This window comes from Jaculus jaculus, chromosome 2, assembly GCF_020740685.1.
Source record: "Jaculus jaculus isolate mJacJac1 chromosome 2, mJacJac1.mat.Y.cur, whole genome shotgun sequence".
NCBI classification, from domain to species: domain Eukaryota; kingdom Metazoa; phylum Chordata; class Mammalia; order Rodentia; family Dipodidae; genus Jaculus; species Jaculus jaculus.
Genome location: NC_059103.1, coordinates 58,050,141 through 58,077,119, shown reverse-complemented (window position 1 = coordinate 58,077,119; position 26,979 = coordinate 58,050,141).

The following is a 26,979-nucleotide window of genomic DNA, read 5'->3' as shown; positions in this document are numbered from 1 at the left end:
AAAAATGCTAGAGCCTCCCCCAAACTCAGCTCATCTAAGCTTTGTCTACTGCCATTCAGAGAACTATGGAATCAGTACCTTTTCTAGGATATGGAAGTCCAAGCTTTTAAACCATATTTATTTGAGGTGTCTGGAACGAAAAGGGTGGGACAGGGAACCTCATGTAGCTGTGACCCACTAAAACTGATTGAGGTAGATGATGGGTATGGTAGTTAGTATTAGCAACTTGAAAGGATCCAGAACCACCTTGGAGACAAACCTCTGGGCATGTTTGTGAGGAAATTTCTACATTGGGTTATTCGAGGTAAGAGGACCTACCCTAACTGCAGCAGGACCATTCCATGGGTTAGGGTGCCAGAATGAATAAAAAGGAGAAAATGAGCTCAGCACCAGCATTCAGCACTGCTTCCCGACCAAGGAGGTGATGTGCCAGCTCTTGCTGCAATACCATGCACGTCAAGATGGACTGTAGCCTTCATTTGTAAGCACAATATGCCCTTCCTTCTTCAGGTTGCTATTGCCATGTGATTGGCCACAGCAATGAAAAAAGTAAGTAAACAGTTGGCCATCATGGACAGGACTGGGAAACAATGCAAATGCTAAATATCAAGATGTCAGTGACATGTGGGAAGGATCCCTGATGCCTGCCGGATGAGGAACAAAACCCAGATTGACCTGGCTGTGATGAGCTACGGAAAAATACCTTTTTGTTCTCACTGTCTTCTGCCTGTTCTCTTTCTACCGACCAGGTAATGCCATCCTGCAGATAACCTTGCAGGCAGGAAAGGGGCAACTCATGCTGGGAATCCAGATCTGGCTCAGCTCAGACTGCTCCTGGGTTTCTCCTGCCACCATAACAAGCTGGGTTGAATCTGTTACTGCATCACTATGCAAATCTGAGTAAGTTACATCCTTTCCCAAGTGTCATACTAAGATAAGCAAAGTAGAAACGGAACTGTCGCTCTCAGGAGGCTCTCACGTGGGTTAATGGAACAACAGACACACACACAGACACACACGTACATGCACGCATCCACGCGTGCACACAGCTGACACACTGCAGTGCTCCATCTCCCTGGCCTGCCATACACCAGCCATACTGGGAGGCAAACCTGTCCTCACCTGCCCAGAGGTCACAGATGGAAAAGCAGTAGAGTGGACTGCGAGAGAGCGAAGCATGGGGTGTGTAATGGGAGTAGGCAGTGTTGGGATCCTGCAGGTACATTTCCAGGGTCTCAGGAGCACTTTCAGTTATAGTGTACATCCGCACTGTAGGCAGGAATGAAAGATCTATTACTTTAACTGTGCAAGACTGGCAGCTCTCAGAGGCTGGCTGGTGAGCCTCATTCTGCTGAGCTGGTCCATAAGAGAGCAGCTCTCAAGCCTGGACCTGATTTCAAATTGTATGTATGCCCCATGTGCATGCTTCTGACATGTGCACTCTTCAGTAGCAAGCACCAGTGAACATGTGTTCTTTATGGATACAGAGCCCACACCTACATGCTTCTGTGCTGTGTTCCCTCCCACATGGCCATTGTCCTGCCTCATGCACCTTTGCTGTGGTGTGCTGAGGACATGAGTGTTACTCTGTCATTGCTGGCTACTTTGTATTCTGCCTGTAAAGAACCCCTCCTTGGAAGAGGAGGGTCCTTCCTTTCTGATCACTGCAGATTCACAAGACTGACAGGGAAGGTACAGTGGCATGATTCCTTGTGGTCATTCTTCTTCCCTCCATGCTGAGGGTTCCCCCACACCATTACAAACGACAATTAAATTAGCATGTAAAACTCTGTGAGGAAGAGAAAATGGCCCTGCAGAAGATCCACAGCCATGGTGACAAGGTTCCAGGTTCCCCAGGTGTTACCCCAGGCGGAGCGAAGGGGAGGATTAATCTCAGTGTTGGCAAGGCCCAGCCTCCCCGCCCCCGCCCCTGCCTTTCTCTCTATCCAGAATCAATGTGACTTTCCTTTGAAGGATGCTTCAGCTTTCCGCTGCTGTTCCTGCCATCTCCTCTCTTGGATGCCGGCACGGCTGGCAGGCAAATCAATTGGTCCAGCAGCTCTGCCATCTAAGACACAGAGCTGAGCTGACATCTCCCAGAGAGCCTCAGTGATGCAGCCTCGGCACCTGGGTCTGTTCAGTGTGGCGCAACAGGAAGGCTCTGGGCGTGCTGTCAGCTGAGCAGTGAAAAGGGACAAGCTGCTGTGTCAAAAGTGACATGCCGGCTTCTGCTGGTCTTGCAGAGATATCTTCAATGATGTGACTGGGGCTGACACCCGGCAGCAGAAGTGGCTGGTTTCTGTGCTGGGTTGAAATTCATCCAGCTCCCTGCATTCACAAAGATGATTTCCAACACTAATTCTCAGCGAGCCAGGCATGAAATATATTCACAGGCGCTGCTCGCGAGGGCCCTTTGGAGTTATTTGAGGTACCTAGGATGAAAACATCTGTGCCACTTGCTTTTGTGCATTTTTGTTCCCTTGGTTTCAATTATTCAGTCAAAGAATCTTGGGGAGGGAGGAAGGGAGAGAGGGAGGGAAGAAGGAAGGGAAGGAAGAAGGAAGGGAGGGAAGAAGAGAGAGAGATTGCCGTTGTGTCCCTTTCCCTTTTGATAAGAGCAAGTGCCTGGACGCTGCCTGAGCAAGGAAGCATGAGAAGAGAGGGCCAGGCTTTTATCTTTCAGGAGATACTGCACTCTGCTCATGCAAATGCAGCTGTCTAAAAGCATCCCTGCATCCCATAGAGCTACCTGGAGTCCCTGAGCCATTCTCTGCAGGAGCAGTACAGGGTGAGTTAGCTGAGATCACATCTGTGAGTATAAGTAATTGATAGGGCTGCAAGCTACAGAAATGTTGGTGATATGATAACAGAATGTAGTACAGCAGGGTTAGGGCCTTGTACACATGTATGTTTTGTGTGTGCTGGTATGAATATGCATGGGTACATGCGTGTTTTTATATCTTCCTTTCTTTGCCACACCTCCAAGAAATCCCCATTTCTCCACTGCAGATCTCTGTCCATTCTCTCATAGAGAATGTGTTCAAAACACAGAATGAATGATGAGATGACTTGAAATCTAACACTCAGAGGTGGGGCCAAGGCACTCATGGGGCAGAGGTGAGCCAAGAATATAAAGGTTTTGTTCTCACAGGAAAAAAAAAAAAAAATCCCTTACATTTCTCTTGCTTTCTGGGGACCATTTGCCCAAGCATTGACAAGTTGGCTGTCTCTAACCTTCCCAGGGATCCTGCTGGGGTGAACACTTGCCTATCTGCTGATGCTTCCTGACCCACTTACTCTGAGCTCTCTAATCTATTAGTACATGATTTTACAAGAAGCTCTCATCAGTTCTTGGAAGTGCCTTACATGGTTTGGTTATTGTGGGAAAACAAGAAGAGATCATCTTCATTGTTCTTAAAGCAAGAGTCCACAGAGAATTATAGATGTTGATACCAGGTCTCTGGAAGACAATAAACTCTGGACCATTAACCCATTACCTATTAAAAACAAAATATTACTAGGAACAAAGCAAAACTAAATAAAATGCCTCTAGCTTCACTTGCTCTTAATTAGCTTAAAAGCCATTGATTTTGGAGGTTACATAGCTGGGCAAAATATTATTGACCTCCCACTGGCTGGCTGGGGATGCCTCTGACACATGGGTTATAGTAGTTGTGCGGGGCACTTCGATGAAGCATGATGGCTCCTTCTGCTAAATTCACAGGCTCTTCTCTGGAGTCTACAGCTTTCTGATGGATGGCTGAAAGGGAACAAAAGACTCAGCATCTCTGTCTTCACATTATGTTTGTTCCCTTTGCTGTCTTCACCCTTGGGTCAGACTCCACTCAGGTCTGCCTGTAGACATGTTCATCATTTGAAAACATTTGTCCAAAACTATAAGGCAGGGTTAACTTGGCCTATTGCCCACTGGAGTGGATATTCATGTCTTCAAGCCTCCCTCTTGTGCTTTCTTGGTGGTTCAGGCACTCACACATAGTCCCTCAGCCTTGTTGTAAGCTAACCTATGAGACAGGATATTTTTGCAAGATGAAGAGTAATTCAGCAGTCCCTCATTGGCACACTGCTGTCAGCCCAGTGAGTACAAGGCCAGGATGCTTGGACATAAGAAGGAAATGTCTTTTGAAGCCATGGCCATGACCAATGGGCACTTACCAAACTTTAGCCCACACTCCCAAAATAAAAGTGGCCTTTGTTTAGCCCAGCCTAGCTTCACACTGTTATCCCCCTACCTCATCCTCCCAAGTGCTGGGTTTATAGATGTGAATCAGGCCTGGATCTCTTTGCTCCCAAAGTGACAAACTAAACAAGAAACCCTGCCTGTTTTGGCCCTAATATGTGTATTGGTCTCTTACCTACTGTGTTCATGTCATAAAATCTCACTGTCTGCAACAATCTGGCAATCCAGGATCATCTCCATCTCAGACCCACCCTAGTCACCTTTGTAGCCCCTCAACAATTCAAAGTGACACACTCACACATCACTGGGCTACTCTATTTTGGCTGCCAAGTCCTCCACCATTTCCCTAAAGTCTTGCTTCTATATATAGGGCCACTCTGCCTGTGCCTTTCTGATGAGACTCTGGGTGTTCCTCCCAGGCTCTTAGGCCCCAAGAGCATCTTGAGCATCATTATCTGAGTTTATCCCAGAGCTCAAAGTTACAGTCTCCCGTTTGCTCTTTCCACCCAAAATTATTAGTGGAGGAAGTTGAATCTGTCCAGAATCCATTCTAAGTAGTTCAGAAAGTAGTGCACATAGCACCCCAGAAAGGGTTTAGCAAGGAAGGACGCCTTCTTTTGACTAGGCTAGCTTGAAACTATTGCTGTTTCAGGTTCCCTCTAACCCCCTCAGCAACAGCAGGAGGTCCTGGAAGCTGGAACCAGACTCTTGTGCTGTACTGACATGCCCAGAGCAGGCCTCGTGCTGTGCCAGATGCTGGCTGAGGACACTTAGGCGAGGCTGTCCCTGTTTCTTCTTGTATCTTATTGCATTTGCTCAAATTACTTACTCAGCATTCGTCCATTTCCTACCATGGCATTTGTGTCCCTGGATCTATTTCTGTAGACTGAGATCTGTGCCAGGCAGGGTATGAGGTATCCTCTACTGCTGTGGAGGATATGGAGGGTAGGAACCCCCAGCGGGGTGCACTGATTGGAGGTCTAGTCAGCAGCTTCTTGGATTTACCTTCATGGCCCTTTCTTCCCTCTGTCTCTACCCAAGGCCTGGTGTGGTCCTCCCAGGCTGCTCTCAGGCTTCAGTGGAAGGGGAGCCTGCAAAGGAATCAGGCACACTAAGCTGGTAAGGGTAAGAGAAAGAGAAGAGAAGAAAGCTTCACCATGGAGAGCTGAATAGGGAGTGAGGGGATCTCAGTCCCGAGGGATTGAAAACCGGAAGTGACAAGTCTGTCCCTGCCCTGCCTGTCACTTCCTTGCCACCTATCTGCTTGTTAGATAGAACAGGAAGGCTGTGTAGCTCCTGCTCTGCCTCCTAGAACTCGTGAAGTACATTCCTCCCACTCCTCATGCCTACAGAAATAGTTGAAAATCCCAATATGTCTATTGATACTTCCAGAGGAGGATCCTGGGGACCAAGGCTGGAATGGGTTCCTCGTCCATTAACATAGGTGATCTCTGGAGTTCCTCTGACCGTCCATCCTTTCATATCTTCATCTGTAAAATGGGAGCATTAATACCTAACCTAGAGAGGACTTTTGAAAAGAAGACTTAACACAGCACCTTCATGCAATCCCTACTCAAAGATACAGATCAAGTTGTCACCACTGATGTCTAGGTTAAGTCATCTTCCTAGGACAGGCCTGTATTCTCAGAAGGAGCAGGATCCAGGGAGAGAAAGGTGAACAAGGGCAAGGAAGATATGTCTAACAGCTGTGAGGAGATAGGAGGAGATGGTCATCAGCTGCTGCTCTTGCCACATTACTGGGAAGCCCTGTGGACACAGACCCTTCCAGAAGCAGCTGGATGGGGGAAAGCTTATCAATTAGCCTGGTCTTTTAGTGTTTATTTTTGTTAAAAATGTGTGTGTGTGTGTGTGTGTGTGTGTGTGTGTGCTGGAGAGACACGGCACTGGAGGTGGCAGGGTGCACAGCAATGATCATGTGTTTTAGAGAGGAGATGGATTTGGGGAGTTTCTTCTTCTTTCTCATTATTCTGGATGGCTGCTGTGTTTTCCCCCCTTCTGTCTTCACCTCGTTCAAAGTGTCTGACAATCAATAGTGATTCAGGCCAAGATCCTTGGAAGGAGCCAGCCAGCCAGCCACTCCAGCTGCCAGGCAGGATGGAGTCTGAGGTAATGGGCAGAGACCCAGGCTGGAGAAATGGATAGCCTGCTGGCCCCATGTCACTCCCACTGCCATTTGCTTTGCCCACACTCTTGGGTACAAAGCGATGACTCAGCACCTCTCCAAGGGCCTTCCTGAAGCTCAATGATCCATTGCATGTGGTCCCTCTCAGTTTCCCAGCAGCCCCTTGAGGGGAACAATGCCAGCTCTATTTGGTACCTGTGGACAATCAAGAACTTAGAGATGCTAGATAAAGCTCCAAGTGCTGTGAGGGAGAGCTCTTCCCAGGAAGCATCTGCAAGGAGGATAAACAGGCCTCTGCAGAAAGAAGTCTGATTTTGGGGTCTAGCTGGTGGAATCAAATTTATAGTGCTGTGTTCTTCCAAAGACCAGAGGCTTATTCAGTCAACTGCAAAGAAGCCCGTGGAGACCTGCCCTCTGGGCTGAGGCTGTCGTCCTAAAGACTCTTCTTTCTTTGAGACTTGTGGGGAAAAGGGGCACGGGGTTGCTCAAAGAGCAGAAGCTTTGGGCAGGATCACTAGGAGGTTTTTCTGTTAAAGTCCTTCCTGTCTGAATATTAGCTGTATTCAAAAGTAGGCAAGCTAATCTGGGCTTTGTTCTACACAAAGAAACACAGTACAGATAGCAGCCTAGCTAATCATGAGGATGCTAGGAATGAAATAACATACATGAACATGGTCCTAATTTTAACAGCAAGAAAAGGTGTTTCGGTGTCTTCCAGGCTTAGTGAGGGTGGGTAAGACAAAACACCTGCCCTCAAGAAGCTCTCAGCCAGGTAAAGACCTACCTACCACCTGCCACCTCTGGAAGTACCTCTCACCAAACATAAATGCTCAGAGTAAGAGCTGCTAGGCTGGGCAGCTACATGGGAAGGTACGCATTTGTGGTGGGGCTCTGTGGTTGCCATCCAACACCTAGTTACAGAGCCAGGCACAGGAAGTCATGAGTCAGCCCCTCTGAGTCTGGCTCCAGAGTTTGGTTGCCCTCCTCTCCACCCAGGGCCCTCTTGTTCTTTTCAAAAAGAGCCTGAGATGTTTTGAATAGAGGAAAGGTTCCTTGTGTTCTTGGAAGAATTAGAAAACGAGGGAAGGGTTCTAACCCTGAGCCAGCTCAATCGGTTCCACTAATTGTGAAGTATTCATTTTGTGTACTTTGCAGAAAGTGTGCTGCTAAACCCCATGTCATGTTGCTATTTGCAAATGGAGAAGGAAGTGACTCTTAGAGTTCAAATGTTATTTTACCTGCAGTGCAACTTTTGGACGATCAATTCAATGACAATTGTACTGACATTGTCACCCCCACCTTTTTTTCTTATTTTTACAAATACTGCTATCTAACCATCTATTAATAAGTAAGGTCATGACTGCTTATGTGGCTGTACCTCTTGTGCTGTGAGCTGAACCTTGGGTGATAGAATAGGCTTGGTTTGTAAATTCAGCAAGTGTAGTCTTCACTAGAGGAAGCCTGGACCTCCCCTAGCCCCATCCATCAGGTGAGCAGGGGCCTTGATGTCGTGATGGTCTTCAGTGTGGCTCCATGCATAATGAATTCTTGTCTCTCTTGCCTGGTGCATACTGCATCTGGGCTTGCCCTCGTTTCCTGGAAGGGAGATCAGAGAACGTCCAGACGGCTGCCATGCAGCTACAAGATCCACTTGGCTTCCAGCTCCTGAGTTGGGCTGGCCTAGCACTCTGACATTTAATAATGCAGACAGAAGCCCTCGCCCTATTAATTATTAACCATCCTTTTTGCATTTCTAAGGACAGAAAGGAGATGAGCTCTAAGGCGGAAGAGAACAGGACTGAGATCCGCAGACAGAGCTGCCCTCCTCCCTCCGAGCACTCTGCTGAGGGACCCTGGGGCTGCATTCCGGTCATGTCCTCGAATTTGGCAGCACCACTTTCCATGCTGCATGTGTGGATGTGCACAGGGCTCATGGGAAGCAAAATCTCGCCATGCACCCTAGAGAGGGCTAGTCTCTAGCAAGAAAAAGCGGGAAGCAGGTTTCCTGAGAGGGCCTTCTTTGTCTAAGAGCAGCGAGCAAGTCCTGCTGCCTGCCTGCACTGTTTACTCTGCAGACGGCAAGGAAGGCCCCATGTGGCCTAGACTCACAATTTTCCTGCCAGCCATGGAGTGAGACAGCACTCTCCCTGCTAATTGCAGTGTATTTGGGAGCTTTGTAGCATGCCCACTGCTCTTGCTGAGCAGTCCTCTCTGCTGCCTGCCAGACATTTCACACTTGCTGCACCATAGGCGCCAGGAGGGTACTGTAGGATGCTCATGTCTCTCTTCGTACACCCCTGACACTTGGCAGACACTCATGGACGCTGGGCCTGCAGAGACACTGAAGGCTGCAAGTCCCCAACCCCCTCTTGAGCTGGCAGAATCAACATCCTTTCTCTAGTGTTTTCTCCTCTCACCTGACTGAGTGGTTCCTTGCCCTTGAGAAGTAAAATTTGGTAATAAGAGGCAAAGGGGGATTTTTGCTTCAACTGCACTCTGGGATGGGGTAGAACAGCCACCAATGACAGCATTATCTTGATAGTCACCTAGAGGGAAAGACTGAAGGAGGGGTCCATAGCACACAGGGGTATGGGATTCAGCCACCTCCATGACACACACTCCCATGAAGTCCATGATCACTCACCTGGAGTAATCGCTTTCCCTGTCCTAACCTGCACTTCCTCCCAAACACCCTAAGACTTCCTGTCCAACTTCTCAAGTCAGGACCTCAAGTTACACTTGATTCCTTCCCGAGAGCCCATGGACAATTGTTTAGCACCAAGTTCTGACTCTGAACCCTGTACCCATCCACAGCCTTTGACTGGCTCAGGACAGGGTCTTCTGCTTAGAGAACTTTAGGGGGAGCTCCTTCCTAGGAGCTCCTAGGATTGGGTTGCTGAGATGAGTCACAGAAGTTACTCTAGTGTCAATCTGGTCCTGTCACTCCATCTTTGGGACATTTAGGGGATTCTGTGGTTCCAGAATGAGACACCAACTCTTAACAAGCTGCCTTGGCCTTGGGTCCCTGGTGGGAGCTTGTGCCCTGCATGTGCTCATCTACACTGACTTCTGCTCACCCTTCCTCCATCTCCAGATGAAGTCATGGGCTCCCACATCTGGCCTTGGTGAGTGTCCTCAGGTGGTCTCAGCATGCTAGTGTCTCCCACTTTCACCCATTACTCAACCATTGTATGATTTTTCTGGAAGCTTGTCCTAACCCTTTGATCTGGCAAGTGTGGGCTGCCTCCTCTGTTTCTCCATAACCCTTGCTGCGCTTACAAGCTGCATGTTTCTATCTGTTTATGAGGAAACCATGAGCATGGATCTGTGTATTCCAGTGCTCAGAGAGCTGGTCACCACACATCCACTGGAGGGGCATGTCCTCTGTTTTTTCCTTCTAGATCTAACTCTTCAGCAGCCAGAGTTCTCTGAGGAACTTTGTAGCTGGGGTAGACCTTGTGTCTCTGGATGTAGTCATTGAAGGCTAAGGCAGCATCAGCTTTAGTGTGCTGCCTGGCCCCTGAGGACCATGCCCAGTAGCTGTAATGTGTGTGTACAATTGTGTGCATGCCTGCATATGTGCATGCCTGCGTGTGTTCCTCTATGTGTGTGCCTTGTGTGTGTGAATGCTTACATGTGTGTGTGTGCATGCCTGTGTGTGCCTATGTGTATACATGCTTGCATGTGTCTATGTGTGCCCATCTACATGTTTTTTCCTGCATATGTACACACCTGTGTGTTTCTATATGTGCATGCAACTGTGTGTACCTAGATGCATGTGTGTGCACCTGTGTGTATGTGTATGCCTGTGTGTTTGGGGCACTACTCTCTAGAAGCAGGAGGAAGAAGAGGAGCAGGAGTCTGGGCTGGAGGAACCCATTGAGCCCCCTCTTTATCCCAGGTAGACGTGACACAGCACATGCTGCTTTCCAAGCAGTCACTGAGAGAATCAGAGCTTCATGTGTAGGCTACTGGCTCCTGAGGACTTGTCACCTGGGCTGGAGAGAGACTTGGCAGGCCAACCTGGGCCTGAACTTGGGAAGAATATGCAAGCTTTTGAGCTTCTCCTGGAGCTGCCTCAACCTCTCAGGTGACCAGTAGACCTCAATCTTGAAAAGTCAGTGCAGTAGATATTCCCTGTATGAGTACTGAGTGGGTGGAAAGAACCCCTAACCCCTTATGAGAACTTTCTCTTGGTCACAAACTGACCAAAAACTCTTCCTCGAGCCTGGTGACCTGGAATAGCTGATAGGGACAAATCTGAAAATGTCACTCTAAGATCCCAGTCGAATTTGTCCCCATAGCCCTATCCTCAGCTCAGAAATTTGATGACACTGCTTTGTACCAAGCATGCCCTGAAAGTAATTCCATGTTCCAAGTGCACTACAGATTTATGGCAAGACCTCTGTTTGCTTTTCATAGAGCTCTGGATGTATCGTCTATAACATTGTTGTTGCAAGGGGAAATAGTCATAAATCCCTATTGGCCACAGAAGGGGCCTTTAACAATCATGAAAGCAGTAGAGCACCCACCCAAGTGTACAGACACCCACAACTAACTGATAGAGCACCCAGGCGTTCAAGGGGAGCAAAGGAAATATGTTATGGTTAGTGACAAGTTGGCTGACAAGGGAAGGGGGTCATAGGAACTGTAACGGGAGTGTGAGAAGGATCATGAGCTCTGTTATGGAGGGGAAAGTCACAGGATGAGTTGTGAGGGGGAATGCTGGAGGAGTGATTCAGAAGAGCAGGTGGCAAGCACTATTGCTCAGAGGTAAGTTGTCCCTGGAGGAATTGTGGAACTTCCTGAGATGTGGAGGGCCAGACGAGGCAAAGACATAGTATCCTCCAGGGATCAATTCTGCCCTGCAAATAAGCCATCTCCATGATCTAATGCCTCTCCTGCCTCTGACTTAACGATGAGGAGCAGAGCTCGAGAGCAGCAGAAGATTTGGCTTAGGAGGAGAACTGAGAAGTGATACTGCAAGGACGTTCTGTGCGCTGTACCTCCTTGTGCTGTTTTGACTATGACATGTTGCCCAGTTGGCCATCACTGTTCAGTTAGCCATTTCCAGAGACGTCACAAAGCTATCTATCCATTTGCATCAACTACAGAAATTGTTTTGAACTGAAAAATACATTTTTCCTTTATACCTTGTGAACTGAGACATTGAAATCCGGGCATGAAGATCGGCAGGAAGGACTGTTAGGATGAGATCCACCCCCACTTTGACACATAGTGTGGGCAACTGTCAAAAATGGCTGAGAAACACTGTTCCCTGGCACAGGGCACCCATGCCTGTGATGTGTCCAGGTCCACATCCAAATAGACAATCTGCAGGAGACAGTAGGCCATCAAACTGCAAAGGGAAGAAGCAAAGAAACATCTCAAGTCAGAACAGGCAGCCTACCAAGGTGAGAGCCCTTCATCCAGGGTTTGGACTTGAGGCTATGAACAGGCCAGCAGTTGTAGGCCAGGGATGTTGGGAGGGGAGTGCATATGTCATGCTTGCTACTGCACATCCTGCTGGCTAGAAGGAAATGCCAGGTTCTGCCCACACCAAAGAGGAAGAGGGTCCTCAGGAGTTTGAGAGTTGGGAAGAAGGGATGCTATAGTTTGGATCTAGAATCTCCCCAAAGGTCTGTTTGTTGTTGAAGGCTTAGACCCTAGGATAGAGCTGTTGGGAGATGGTGGAGTTATTTCCAACAGTATTTTTGGTTTACTCATTGAACACACTTCCCTGAAGAAGACTCTTCCTCACAAGCTCCTGATCCACTGGGGTTACAAAACAACGAGGAGCTGTGTGCTTTGTCCACCAAGAATGTTGTTTGTCCCCAAGGGACTCTCATGGGTAGGTGGAGGAGGGAGTCAGGTCAGTGAACTTGAATAGTCAGATAACATGAGATGGATGCATGAGCTGTGGAGTTTAGACTCTGTGCTAAGTAAGTCCCCAGACATTAAAAACTGTGTACCCAGTAAGAGTAAGACCAGACGTTATCTCCTGTACAGCTCTGGCCCTGCTCATTATCATCCCTGGTTCCTCCTTCTCTGAGGTGAGATGCCACATGTTTCCTGCATGTCCTACCTCAGCTCTCATAGGACACCTTCCCACAGGAATGCCATGTGCTCACATCTCATCCATTAAACAAAACCTTGAAAAATAAGAAACTTTCACACCAAGAATAGCTCAGGTCTTGCCTTCATGGTTCTCTTTTCCCCAAAGAACAGCCCACCCCCTTCAGTTTGGTCACCTTCTCACACACAGAATCCTCCACCATCCTGCTATCTTCTTCCATACCTCAAGTTCTGCCAAGCTCCCCAGTACCCTCTGATATAAAGGGCAAGTATACATCTTACTGAACCCTCTCTGCACTTGATACAAATGACCTTGGGTTGTCCTCTGCTCCTGCTACCATCTCTCCAGCTCTCGAGCTCTGCCCCTCCCTTTCTAGCTGCTGCTTTCTTTGATTTGAAGCTTCCCATCCTCTGTGGCCTCTACACAGCTCTCTCCATGAATCTGCTGCATTTAAATACATCTCACGTGATTAGGCAGCCAGGTTGTGCATGAGTGTGCCAGCATGGGAACATCGTGTCACATGCAGAGCTATGTGCCCCTCTGAGGCCTCTCTCCTCTGAGTCTCCCTGACCTCTGACCAGACCCCCAACATGTCTTTCATTAATTTGACCTTGCCTTCCATTATCTTTATCAGTGCAGAGGCTGCCCACCTGCTGTGTAAGAGAAAGCCCAAGGAGGAACTCAGACACTTGTGACAGCTCCTCTGCCTCCTTTGCCCTAGAGCCAGTGCCCTCATTTGACCCTCAACTTCTGCATGTGTGAAATGGGAATACTGTACCCACTGTCCATCAGACAGTGCCATTAACCAATAAGTGTAGATTCACCAGCATTGTGTCTGCTATGGAATTCAATAAATGCAGCAATGGCAAACACAAGGAAGGATGGATGGATGAATAAATTTCTTGGGAAAAGAAAAAATAATCAAACTAAATAAAGCAAGTAAACAAACAATCAAAATGAATCAGCCACTGAGAAAATCAATTTAACTTCCATGTGCTGTTTGACTCAGGCCACAGAGCAGCCGCTCTTAAGCACATCTACACATTGAAAGTATAAGTGTCCATTCACACCGCCCCCCCCAAAGTATTTCTCTCTACTTAAGCCCTCCAGTATCCTACCGTCCTCATGGCCCCTTGCTAGCTTTCAAGCGTAAGAGAGGTCAGGGGTAGAAGGCAGTAAGATTAATAAAAACTAAAGAGGTTATCAATAACCCATATGGAAACCTACTTGTTAGTCAATCAAAAATTTAAAAAAAAAAGAAAGTAAAAGTGCTTTACATTAACTCATTAGAAACTCCTCCAAAAGCCATCTTTACATCGCCCTTCACTTTTCTACTACTCTAAAAAAAGATGAAAGGTCAAGGCTTTTAATGGTAAATGTTAAATTTTAAAGCCTTAAAATAAGAAGAAATAGAAGATATCCAAATTTTTAGGTTGAGAAATATTTTTATCCTTGCGGATTTAGATCCAAATCTGGACTTGAAAATTAAAATGGTACTGGGTGAAATGACTCACACTTTATGTGTTCTGAGGACATCCACTTGATGACACGGTGGGATAAAACCTGTCCAATATAACTCTTCCAAGGAGCCCCAGTGCTTCTCCCTGTGGAGGTGCATTGATAGGTCTATTGACACTGCTGTCTGGAATCAATGCCAAAAGAACTGTCTTCCTCCTTCCCTGTGCTCCTCCTGAAAGTTCCAAGCTGGCTCTCCATTTCAAGCCCTTCCTCCTTTAACAGCCTTGTCTGGGAGGGAAACATCATCAGAAGGTTGCTTCTAGAGAAAGATGCAGCAGCTGATTTCAGTCAGGGCTTCCACATAGTCTGTTCTCTGAGGTTGCTGATGAGGATGTGAAAATTCAGACATGATCCGTATTTTACATTTCCTAGTTTATTACCAAGGTAGCAGCCTGTCGATGTGTATGTCTCCTTGAGGATCTCTAGAAGTGAATTTCCTGACATTTCGCTCTAAAAAAAAAAAAAAAAAAAAAAAAAAACTATGTGTTGCCTGTCAAAAGCATGGTTATTTATAGGCCCTGAGATTCATAGGTTCTTGCAGCTAATCTTCACGAATATTACTTGATGGGCCATTATGAGTAAGATTTACTTGATATTTATCCTTTTTCTAAGTCTGCACATTTATTTGGAATAGCATCCTGGGTTCTCTACTGAGGAATGGCCTGCAGCCCAGCTGTACTCTTCCTGGGTCTGTGCCAAGCATTGATTGTTCAAAAGATAATGGCATCCCCCAGCAACTGGGAGGGAGAGGAAGAGATGCTCTGAAAGTTAAAAATGAACGAGAAGGGCTTGGCTTTCTGAGAGGACCAGGTAGGCAGACAAAGCAGATGAAGGGTAGAAGATACTTCAGAAATGTTTGTTTTCCAACATAGGAAGAAATTCTCTGTCACATCTTTGCCCATCATCAAGGCTGTGCCTGGGCAAGTTGAGGCAGATAGTGGCTGTCCTATTTGAGCAGAAGGAGAGAATAGAAGGCTTAGGTGGCGCTCCTGGGCCAAAAGAAATACTAGACTCTACTACTGACTTTCATCCCAACTCACATAGAAATCAAAACATTTGAAGCTAGAAAGAGAGGGGAAAGCTTAAAGGAAGGATATAATAGATGTGTAAGGAAGGGCCAGAATACTGGTGGGGAATGGTATACAGGGAGGGGATAGAGGCGAGGAAAGGGTGGGAAGATAGTTAATCATAATTTAAGATTTATGAATAAGCCATATGGAAACCTACTTCTTTGCAAGCTAATATAGTATGTATGCTAAAAAAAAAAAAAAGATTTTGAGCAGAAGTACCTTGTGGTAGTAGATAATATTGTGCCTAGAAGCCATAGATTATTAGAGAAATTTCAGTGCCAGAGGTTGTTGGCCAGGGAGACCTCTGGTGCCCCCCCCCCACCAAACATTGCAGGCTATTGCCGAGGCTCTTGGTTGCTCACCAGAACTAGATGGTAAAACCGTACTGCTGAAGACTCCACATGCTTGAGCTGCATGACACTGAGACATCAAGCTGGAACTGAGCTGGAAGCCTCCTTCCTATTGATTAGCTGTCAGGATGCTGAAAAGAACTATGCAGTCTGTTGTGGGAGGAAAGTCATCAATGGTGTTAGCTAGCAATGGACCCTGAAAGTTCTATAGCTGGCCACTACCAGCTGGAACAATGGTGGCATGTCTGCTATGGGAGAAACCAATTGCTTTGATTGGACTTGAGGCCTGCTCTATGAAAGGGAATTCCTGCCTGGTATTAAATACCTATTCAGAAGCCTAAGGTGTGGGAGGTAGTAAGCCCTATGAGAACTACTACTGTTGTCTGGCTAAATGAATACATTAGGCCCACTATACTGCCTTCTAAATACTTATATTTATCATCATATATTAATGGTACTCTCACTTTTGGTAAGAAAAACTTTTTTTTTTTCAGATGGCGGTGACCACTGGAATGACTCAAAAACTCACCAATGTGCTGAGAAGTGATACTCAGTGAGACATTTCTATCACACCCTCTAAGGCTCAGGGACCATTGTGGAAGAGGTGGCGAAAAGAATGTGAGAGCCAAAGAAAAGGGAGGAAATGCTTACAATACTGTCTTCCAGATACTTCCAGATACAAAGTAGCCTTGATATTCATGACTTCACAGTGGCTAATGCTACCTACATAAGACCTGCATAGAAGGAAGAAAAATGACAACATCAAAATAGAAGACAGACTAGTTGGAAATGAGAAGGAATTCAAGAAAGGGGTGCTTTGGGAGGGCAAAAAGAAATGTTTGTGAATATGGATTATGATCTTGCTATATTATTTATATTTGTGGAAGTTTTCAATAAAAAGTTCAAAAAAGAAATACTGGAGTCTGAAGTGGTCCCTTATCTGTCACGGAACCACAGGATGTGTCTCCTTCAAGCAGCTGGCATACTGAGCATGGGAAGTAAGACCTGAAAGCCAGTGGAACATGGATCAAAACTGCCTGTCCTAGAGGCAGCTGAGGTCAAAGCTGGCTGTTACTCAGGCATATTCTTCCACATCTTGATGAGCCACTCTTCCCTGACAAGAAGGAAGGTGTGGGACTGGCTGCCAGCAGAGGTCCTTGCAAGCCATAATGGCACATGGTAATTTGCATAACATAGTTCTGACAACCTACCAGGACCCAGGATGATGCTAGGTTGTGGGAATATAATCATGAATGAAACATGGAAAGAGACTCTGAGAGGAAATGCCAGAGAAAGGACAGGAGGGCTGATTTCTCTGAGGCTACAGGGCAGACGAGGACTTCAGAGGAGGGCTTGATCTGGTGAAGAAAGCCACGTGGGTGCTCAGTAAAAACAACCTTCTCAGGAACACAGTGGTTTCGAATTCAGATGGTGGCTCCAGGCCTAGAGAGCATAGGTCTTTAGGACATCCATTGTCCTAAGACTACAGTGGTGGAAGCAACCTTGACTTCCCTAGATGGTCTTAGGCTCAGCAAGACCATTTTGGGAGATTTTTGTTTTTCAGGAACAATACTGCTTCCCACACAAAAATTTGGATTAAACTATACCTCTTCAAGCCCTCCTGTTTATTCCACCCATTCTGCAGGTGCCTACTTCTCCCCAGGTGGGCTTTCAAAGCCCTTCAATTCCTTATGCTTTGAATGCACATGTTCTGCCAAAATTCACAGATTGTATGGTGACTAGGTCAAGAGTTTCACTCTCATAAGATTGGTGCCCTTATAAAAGGACTTAGGGAAACTAGTGAGATATTTTTTCCCTTCCAAGTTTCACCATATAAAGGCAAAAGCCACAAGGTGCTATCTTGAGGCAGGGAGCACCTCTTACCAGGCATAAATTTGGTGGCTTCTTAATCTGGAAGTCCTACTTCCACAGCTGGGAGAGACAAATTTTTGTTGTTTGCAAATGCCCATTGCTCAGCCCACACAGGCTTAGGCACAGATAATCTTCCCTTCAGCCTATTATTGTGATCCAGCATAGCTTGTCCAGAAACACTACCACCCTTGCATCCTGAAGTTGTATGGCCTGGGTCTTCAGCTTGCTCCTGTGATGTTAGCCCACAATCAATGACTACACCAGCCCTCCATGTAACCCAGTCTTACTGCTGTCCTTCTATGAGCGGATCACCCTCCCCTTCAGGGGACTTGTAGCCTCTCACATGCCTTTGCTTTACCTTCCCTTGTTGTTCTGTCACCTCATATAATTCTCCTTGCAAACTCAATTTTCTATCTATACTTGGCCTGCATCACTTCAGCTGATTATGTCTGGAGGAAAACATAAAGCACATGACTGTCCTGCCTTTAAATTTTTTTTGTTTATTTTTATTTATTTATTTGACAGTGACAGACAGAGAGAGAAAGAAGCTGATAGATATAGAGAGAAGGGGCACACCAAGGCCTCCAGCACCTGCAAATGAACTCCAGATGCAAGTACCACCTTATGCATCTCGCTTATGTGGGTCCTGGGGAATCGAGCCTCGAACCAGGGTCCTTAGGCTTCACAGGCAAGAACTTAACTGCTAAGCCATCTCTCCGGCCCCCTGTCCTACCTTTAAATTCATGACTATAAGCCTGGTATTGCTCCTTATGTCAGCACACCTCCTTGGTCTGTTTCCATGTCCCTTTTCCTAGATGAATATTTCTCACACTTCTGTCCTCCAAGTACTATTACCTCCTCCACAGTTCTCATCCCAGATAATGGCCTTACTTCCTGCATCACTGAACAGATTAAAATAGAAATTCAACTAGCACCCCTCTACTATGCTTGCCCACCTGTCAACATTTGAATCCACACCCTCGGCCTTCCTGCTAGCTTCTGGCTGCACCGCATGTGGATGTCTATGTGCCTGGCCAAAGCAGGCTCCTCTAGTTGCTCTCTGGACTCACTGCTGCCTATCTACTCAAATTGTTACTCCATATGATTATGTGTGCTTCGCCTCACTCTTCCTCTTGCCCATTGCTCTAATGATCTGGGCCTCTTTTTCTTAATATTTTTATTTATTTGAAAGCAGTGAGACACAGAAGAGAGAGATGGATAGAAAGGGCACACCTGCTAGCCACTGTAAACAAACTCTAGATACATGCACCACTGTATCTGTGTATCTTGTGTATGTGGATATATGTGGGTACTGGGGATCAATCTTACCCTCTGGACCATCTCTCTAGCACCCCAGGTTTCTTTTGTTCCCTCATGTTATCCTCTGAATCCCACTTCTACTTCTTCTCTGTCTTAAAACCCTCTAGTTGGCCTCTGCTTCCATCAGGCTTGTGAAAGGCCCTTGTGTTTTCTACTGACCTCTTTATACACAGAAAAGTTGGCTTACAGGTAAGCCACTATAGGCAGTGTATGCTTGTAATCCCAGAGCTGGGGACAGGAGAATTCCCAGGTTGCAGGTAAATCAGTGAGCTTCAGGGTCAGTGACATGCACTGTCTCAAAAATAAGGTGGAGGGCTGGAGAGATGGCTTAGCGGTTAAGTGCTTGCCTGTGAAGCCTAAGGACCCCGGTTCGAGGCTTGGTTCCCCGGGTCCCACGTTAGCCAAATGCACAAGGGGGTGCACACGTCTGGAGTTCATTTGCAGAGGCTGGAAGCCCTGGCATGCCCATTCTCTCTTTCTCCCTCTATCTGTCTTTCTCTCTGTGTCTGTCGTTCTCAAATAAATAAATAAATAAAAATTTAAAAAAAATAAGGTGGAGAGTGATTAAGGAAGATACCTGACATTGACCTCTGACCTCCATGCATGTGTACAAACACGTGCATGAGAACATGTACAGATGCCTGAATCTATACACATATGAACATGCATAACACACACACACACACACACACACACACACACACACACACACCACTGCAGCAGTATCTTCCATTCTTTATCTCATAGACTGGATTCATGAGACCCAACACTGGGAGGAATTTTGTTGGACAGATCATCAAATCCATGGCTGCAGCCTGGCCCCAGTCACTGTTCTATCAGCTGTGTTATGGAGACAACTTAATGTTCCTGTGGTCACCACCATCACACGGTATAGCCTGTCCCAGCAACAGCCATAGTTCACCGTTAGACAGCAGCCCAGATCTTCTCTCACCACTGTTCAAAATCCTCCAATGTCCCTGATTTCTTTCTGGGCAAAAGACAGAGTCCTTGTAGTGGCCCTCAGTCCCTGTCAGAGGTCCAATCTCAGCTCCTTTGCTCCCTCTGCCCACCTGCCTCAGGGCTGCCTGCCCTTTCTTCTTTCCCCACATGCACTGGACACACCCACACCTGAAGCTTTCCTCATGGCTATTCCTGTCTGATGCAGAAGAATGTCAAGAGAGGCCCACATCAGTTCTCACAGTTCTCTCCCTGCCCCTTCCAAGCCTTTCCTAACTTGTTACTAGTCAGTGATGACCACAGGACACTCCACAACACATTCATTACAAGCAACCTTTGGCAAGACTTGCTTGGCTAATTTGTGGTCTCCACAAGCACCCAAGTATCATAACAGAGCAGGACTTAGGTTCAGGGCTAATGAAGATGGTATTGGGAAGATGGATAAGGTATGAAAAGGTAGGATCCACATTGTATGTATAATCTTGGGGTACAAAGACATGGATTGGAGATGTTTCTGGAGAGTACATAGAATATTAAAGGGGATGTTGACATACCTGGATTGGTTGCCTAAAAAAGTCCCCTGTTTTCAGAGATTAAGAGCTAGGAGGTGGCCGTGTGGATTGGACCAATCCAAGTGGGGGCCGTGAGACTGAGAGCTGAGATAAGGACAGTCTGGTAGAAGGTCACTGTAAAAGGTATTTTGGGGCTGAGGAAATGGCTCAGTAGATAAAGTGCTTGCTATGCAAGCGTGAATACCCGAGTTTATATCCCCAGAAAACGTTCTCATCAGGGTTAATGTGACTCTTCTACACATGACAGGAATGGACCTTTGGAAATACTCCATAATTGATGATTGTCACTGCTATCCCGGTCCCTGATCTTAGATACCGTGAGGGGCAGGCATACATTAGAGACCAGATGGGAAATGTAAGGTAGACACTTTGGAAAGGCACAGGAGTTGCCTGGGATCTAAGCTGGAAAACTCAACTCACCTTCTTCAGGTCTGGAGTAAGCAGAGGACTGCAAGGTGCTAGAAGTCAAGGTGACTATACCCTGGGCCTCTGTCCCTCTTCCTAGGATTATAGCCTTCCTTTTCTTCTTTCCACTGTTCCACACATTTCTCTCATTTCTATGCCTCACCCATTCCCTTTCTCTTTCAGATCCAACCTGATATACTACATTTCCTCAACCCAAGCACTTAATGAGGCCACCTGGCATCTCTGTGTCCTGGTTCCTGATGACCAGCAAAGGAATCTGACTGACAGTCTTAGTTCAAGTCATGTGGCTATCACATGACCATACCAGCACATACAGAAGTACATCACTGCTTATGGTGGGCATAGGTCCAGTGATAAGGGACTATAAGACTCGTGCAGTGAGGTGACTAGCCAAGGTCAGCTCATCAGACAGGCTGGAGCCAGCTCTGGATGACTGTATGACTCATGCAGACTCATACCCTCACTTGGTCCTGTTCTGAGGACTGTATCAGAGCTCATGTCTGGGAAGGGCTGGCCTTCCATCTGCTGCTATGAAGGGTGTGGAGGAAATGGCTGCCCTTTCTGGGGTATGTGAATGTGGTTGAGATGACTCATGGGAGACAGTTCCTCATGCTTTCTCTCCCCCAGCCTGCTTCACTGTGCAGAAGAACAAGGATGAGTCCTAGGGTGTTTTCTTTCTAGTCCACTGAGGACCATGTCTCACAGGTCAGGGGAAGGGCTTGTTGCCCACCCTATATCTGTAAGCAGGGGCAGTCACATCAGACCCATTGTCAACCTTCCAGTAACCCCTGTCTGTTTATTCTAATCTGGACCAGGAATTGGCTAAGCCTTGGCTTGGAACTGAGCAGGAGACATGATGAGGTATGTAGAACAAATTATGGGTTCCTGATGTCCTAGATATTCCCACCATGGTGGTTCATAACTCACTAGCTTCAAACATTATGGAGTACTGGAAAACAGCAGACTCTCTTAATGAAGCAAGAAGGAGTGAAGACCTCACATTTCCCAGGAAGAGCAAAGAGGCAGGACTGAACCAGGAGTGTGTGAAGGTGTGTGGGTGGAGCTCACTCTGGTTAAAACAAGTCCTGATAATCAGTGCAGACTTGTGATCAAAAGTCAAGGGCATGGACGCCACTAGCCACTGAAGATTTAGACTTCAGTTAATTTATTTCAAGTCCCCTTGGGAGTACTGAGCATTGATTTAAAGACAGTTTATGTGGTCATAGAGGCAAGAGTGTCATTCTTTCTCTCTTTTAAAAAATCTTTATTTTATTTCAGAGAAAAGGGAGGTAAAGAGAGAGAAGAGAGAGAAGTGAGAATGGGAGCACTAGGGCCTCCAGCCTCTGCAAACAAACTCCATGCATGCATCATCTTGTGCACCTGGCTTACATGGGTACTAGGGAATCAAACTTGGATCCTTTGGCTTTGCAGGCAAGTGCTTTCACCACTAAGCCATCTCTCCAACACAAGTGTCATTCTTTTGAACAGATTGCAACTCTACTGCATAAACCTCAGCACTGTCAGGATGTCCAGCCATCTGAGGGCTGTCTTCTCTATAGGAAGCTTGTCCTTGTCACACACAGCATGGACTGTGACTTCAGGCAGCCCTTGGTTTTTCTCTGCCTCCTCACTTACATGGCCCATTCCATCTCTCCAAATGGGTATCTTAATCAGTAGTACAAAGCACTCCAGATGCTTGAGACACATTGTGGAAATGAGCTAGAGCCAAAACCTGGGTTCTTGTCCAAACACTGAGCTGCATGCAAGAGGAAGTAGCTGATGGGGTCTGCAGGTTTCATTTCCCAGGCGCAAACAGCCTTCAAAGCAGATTGGTCCTCTCGTCTGATGCATCCAATCACACTGGAATTAATAGCATGACTCCAAGGTCACAACAATCTTGCTCCTTTAAAGTTTTCTGTTCTGGAATTTCCCTGAATTTCTTTTAAGTTCTGCCTGAGATATGTAGCCTGAACTTTCACTGGGTTCATTGCATGTCCAACCTTTAGCCTGTTCCATGACCATGCCAGGCAGGGACCAAGTCCAGCCAAGTGAGGCGAGAGGGAAGAGCTGTTGGCAGGGATAGGCATATCTGACAGGTAGAGACTGAAGAGTCTGAGCTTCAAGACTGAAAGACACCTGGCAACTAGACAGAATATCCCACTAACCATGTTGGTGTTCACTGGGCTCTCTGACCAGAGGAGGGAATGGTGCCAACAGAATGCCTACCATATGACAGTGGGTGGATAACATGGCCAATGACTGTGCAAACACCTTGTCTTCACAGAGGACAGATAAAACACCTGAGGTACAGAGATTCTATTTTTGTTGTTGTTGTTGTTTATTCGAGGTAGAGTCTCATTCTGGCTCAGGCTGACCTGGAATTCACTATGTAGCCTCAAGGTGACCTTAAACTCAGGGCAATCCTCCTACCTCTGCCTCCTGAGTGCTTATATTAAAGGCACGTGCCACCATGCCCAGTAAGATTCTATGATTTATCACCCAGAAGATGCCCACAATACTTTAGGCCCAAGCTATTTTGACTACAGTACGGGTATTTCCCTCCATACAGTTTCTTCTTCCTAAACATTGCCTGCACAGAGTTGAGGCTGGCATTCACTCTGTACCAGCTGCCTGTCCAGAGTGTCTCTGAAAGGCTGAGCATCATTCCTCTACACATCCGTTATATTAAGAGCATTGCCTTCATTTGACTGGTGACCCCCTTCCTCACAGGCAGATCCATAGATGGCTCTCCTTTGTACTTGATAGTACATCTCAGGACAAGCCTGGAGAATGCATGTCTGTGCCCTATCCACAGAGGGGCATTGGATCAGAAGGGCTTCATCTCTTGTCCTAGCCTTGAATGTGAATCTCAAGGCATCCCACACCACAGAGGAAGGAGATTCTAGACAAAAGTGGGGTTTACCTTAAAAACTTTGCATCAGTTTCCAAGGAGTGTTCACATAAGAAGAAATGTTAGGGGGCTGGAGGGGTGGCTTAGTGATTAAGGCACTTGACTGCAAAGCCAAAGGGCCCAGGTTCAATTCTCCAGATCCCATATAAGCCAGATGCACATGGTGGCACATGTGTCTGAAGTTCATTTGCAATGGCTAGAGGCCCTAGCTTGTTTCTCTCTCTCTAGTCTCTAATAAATATTTTTTGTTTTACAAAAAAGAAGAAATGCTAGACACAGCACATGTGTTTGCATTTAGCTTTCAATAGATACAAGGAACTATCTATGTTTCCTGCAGAGTGAGAATCGGTGTATCTGGAAGGATCCTAGGTCAGAAAGGTAGCTCTGGTCCTCTAGGCCCCAGGCAGGCTGTTGCCCTTGGGAGCCAACTACACTGAGGCAGTCTGGGGTCTCACACTCACATTTTGTGGAAGTCCTCATCTCTGTTTCCAGAGATGCACATGCAGTTATCTTAGAGGGGGAAATAGATCTTGTTTTCTCAGCATCCGTACCCAAGTTTTAGTGGAGCATGTAACTAGGCTTCCACGCATGATACTCACAGAAGCATGACAGATGTGCAGCAGGGCTTCATGGGAGGAACATTTCCAAAGGGTCTAAAAAAAGTCACAGACAAGGATTTGAGTTATATTCCATTTATTGGTCCATGGAGAGGAGGCATTTCTTTGATTTTTATCGAAAGAAAGCTCAGTTTGGTATTTCATGAATAACCAATATTTATTGTCTATTTCTCATGTGCTCAGCTTGATGCTAGAGACATGCTTGGAAACTAGGCTGTCACATCAGGGAGCTATCACACAGTGGGGTGTATTCCCAGGCAGGAAGACCGCCTTCTTTATGAGGCAGGGCTTTTAGTAGAAAATCTCTGATTTACTGGGAGCAGACTGAAGACACCTCTCTCTCCTGACAAGAACTCTGAGACTACAGAAACACGGTTAGTTCCCTACTGAGAATAGAAATTTGCAAGGGCAACCATCACCCCAGCCTAGTGAGGCTGGGGAGAACTGAGGTGGGATCCTGCAGAAAACAGCTGTGTTGCTCAGAACATACCAGGTATCTGGGTAGTGTACTGGAACTGTGGAGGAGAAGGTACTGGGGAACAGAAACTGCACAGGGACAGCATTCTACAGCCTTGGAAACCAGAGGCTCAGAGGCCAGTGTCTAAGAATCAAGCAGAACTAGGCACTTTGGAGAAGATGGTGGATGCCTGTGTTTCCTGTAGTCTGCATACTTTCTCTGACTCCTGGCAGCCTCATGTGACCCTCAGCAACCCTGAGACTCCAGGCACAGGCTGCACTCCCAGCCACAGATCTTGCCTGGAAAGACAAGGATTCCAGAAACAAATGAACTTGAAACAAAGCAATGTTACTCAACTTTTTTTGTTGTTTTAAAAGTTGTATGTGCATTGAAATTGTGCCTGCTACACTGAAATAAGCTGAGGGGAAAATCCTTGGAGTTAAATAAGCTTTGAGGGATGTATTTATTTATTTATTTTTATTAATTTATTTATTTTGTTTATTTATTTGAGAGCAATAGAGAGAAGGAGGCAGAGAGAGAGAGACAGAGAGAGAGAGAGAGAGAGAATGGGCGCACCAGAGCTTCCAGCCTCTGTAAACGAACTCCAGATGCGTACACCCCCTTGTGCATCTGGCTAACGTGGGTCCTGGGGAGTTAAGCCTCGAACCGGGGTCCTTAGGCTTCTCAAGCAAGCACTTAACCACTAAGCCATCTCTCCAGCCCTGAGGGATGTATTTATTAAAATAATAGAGGGTAGAAAAGAAACTCATCTGAGAGCACACTAGGAGAGTGCTGATGCTTCTGCCATTTACCTAACATCATTCTTTAAGATTTTTGCAGAGGATATTTTTCCTTCCTTCTTCCTCCCTTCTTTTTCTACCTGTTTTCCTTCCTTTCCAACTTCTTCCTTTGATTACTTCATTTTTTCTTTTCTTTTCTTCCCTTTCTCTCTCACTTTCTCCCTCCCCCCTTTCTTATTTATTTATTTATTGGGACAAGATATCATGTATTCTCCAGTTGTCCCTGAACTTACTATGTAGTCAACTTTGGACTTTTGATCCTCTTGCCTCCACATCACAAGCAGGATTACTGGTCTGTACCAGCATGCCATATTTTGTGTGTGTTTAGGATTGAATTCAGGATTTCCTAAATCTAAGCAAGCACTCTACCAACTGAGCCCTATGCCCAGCCTCAATGTCCCTATTTTTTTTTAAATTTTTATTTATTTATTTATTTGAGAGCGACAGACACAGAGAGAAAGACAGATAGAGGGAGAGAAAGAGAATGGGTGCACCAGGGCTTCCAGCCTCTGCAAACGAACTCCAGACGCGTGCGCCCCCTTGTGCATCTGGCTATCGTGGGACCTGGGGAACCGAGCCTTGAACCGGGGTCCTTAGGCTTCACAGGCAAGCGCTTAACCGCTAAGCCATCTCTCCAGCCCAATGTCCCTATTTTTAAATGGAAATCCATGGACTCAACAGGTCAGCAATTTGTCTGAAACTAGCGATGAGAAGATGATATAATTGGGGTGGGGGTCGCTGTCTGATGTTAAGCTGTTATTCTTGGCAAGTGAGATGCCACAGGCTTTGTTAAGCTACTACCCAGTGTGAAAAGAGGAATAAAAGAGGAAGAGGAAGAAGAAGAAGAGGAAGAGAAGGAGGAAGGGAAAGAACAAGAGAAGGAGCAGAGGAGACAGAAGGGGGACTTTGCACACTTTTAGGATAGGTAGGTGAAAGATTCAGAGCCTCCCAGTGGCCTGGATGGCAGGATAGTTATCACTGGAGCACAGGACCCATGGAAGGACTAAGACCCTTCCTGTGAAGCCTGGGTAATTCCCCATGACCCAGGATGAGCCTGCGTGGCATGTGTTAAGAGTGTATGAGGCCTGCCCCACCAGGTGGAAAGGCAGAGACTGCTAAGCTGATCCCTCCTGGCCACACCCACAGGACACTGTGTCTCAGGAGAGAATAGTCTCATTAGCAGCCCTCCTATTCTCACAAATCCCTGCTGCTGCTCTAAGTGTGGATAGCTGGGACTGTCAACCTCAGTTCATGAATCCCTCTGGGACAGTACATGTCAGGAAAACTGGGGTCATGTGGGGCAGGGGCAGGTGTGTGCTGGTGGGGTGAGGTTAGATTGATACAAACATGAGCTTCTACCCCTGATATTCCCAAGGTTGGTATGGGTCTGAATGAGCCTCAGGGGTGGAGGAGTACAGGGGTTCAGGTTGCAACACGTATGGACATGCCCTGAGCACTCCAGAGAGCAGCTGGGGCAACCTCTAAGCCCTGGCTGTGACCACTTGGACACTCTACATCCTGGAACCTTCTGATTTGGGAACAGGGAAGTGACTAAAGCCAGTATCTTGGAAGGAGTTACAGTGAACATGTAGAAGTAGAACCTTTGGTAGCACCACAGACAAAGCTGAGGTACCTTGTAGGACTGCTATGCATGTTACCACATATTAGATGGCTTGGGACAGCAGAGGTTGA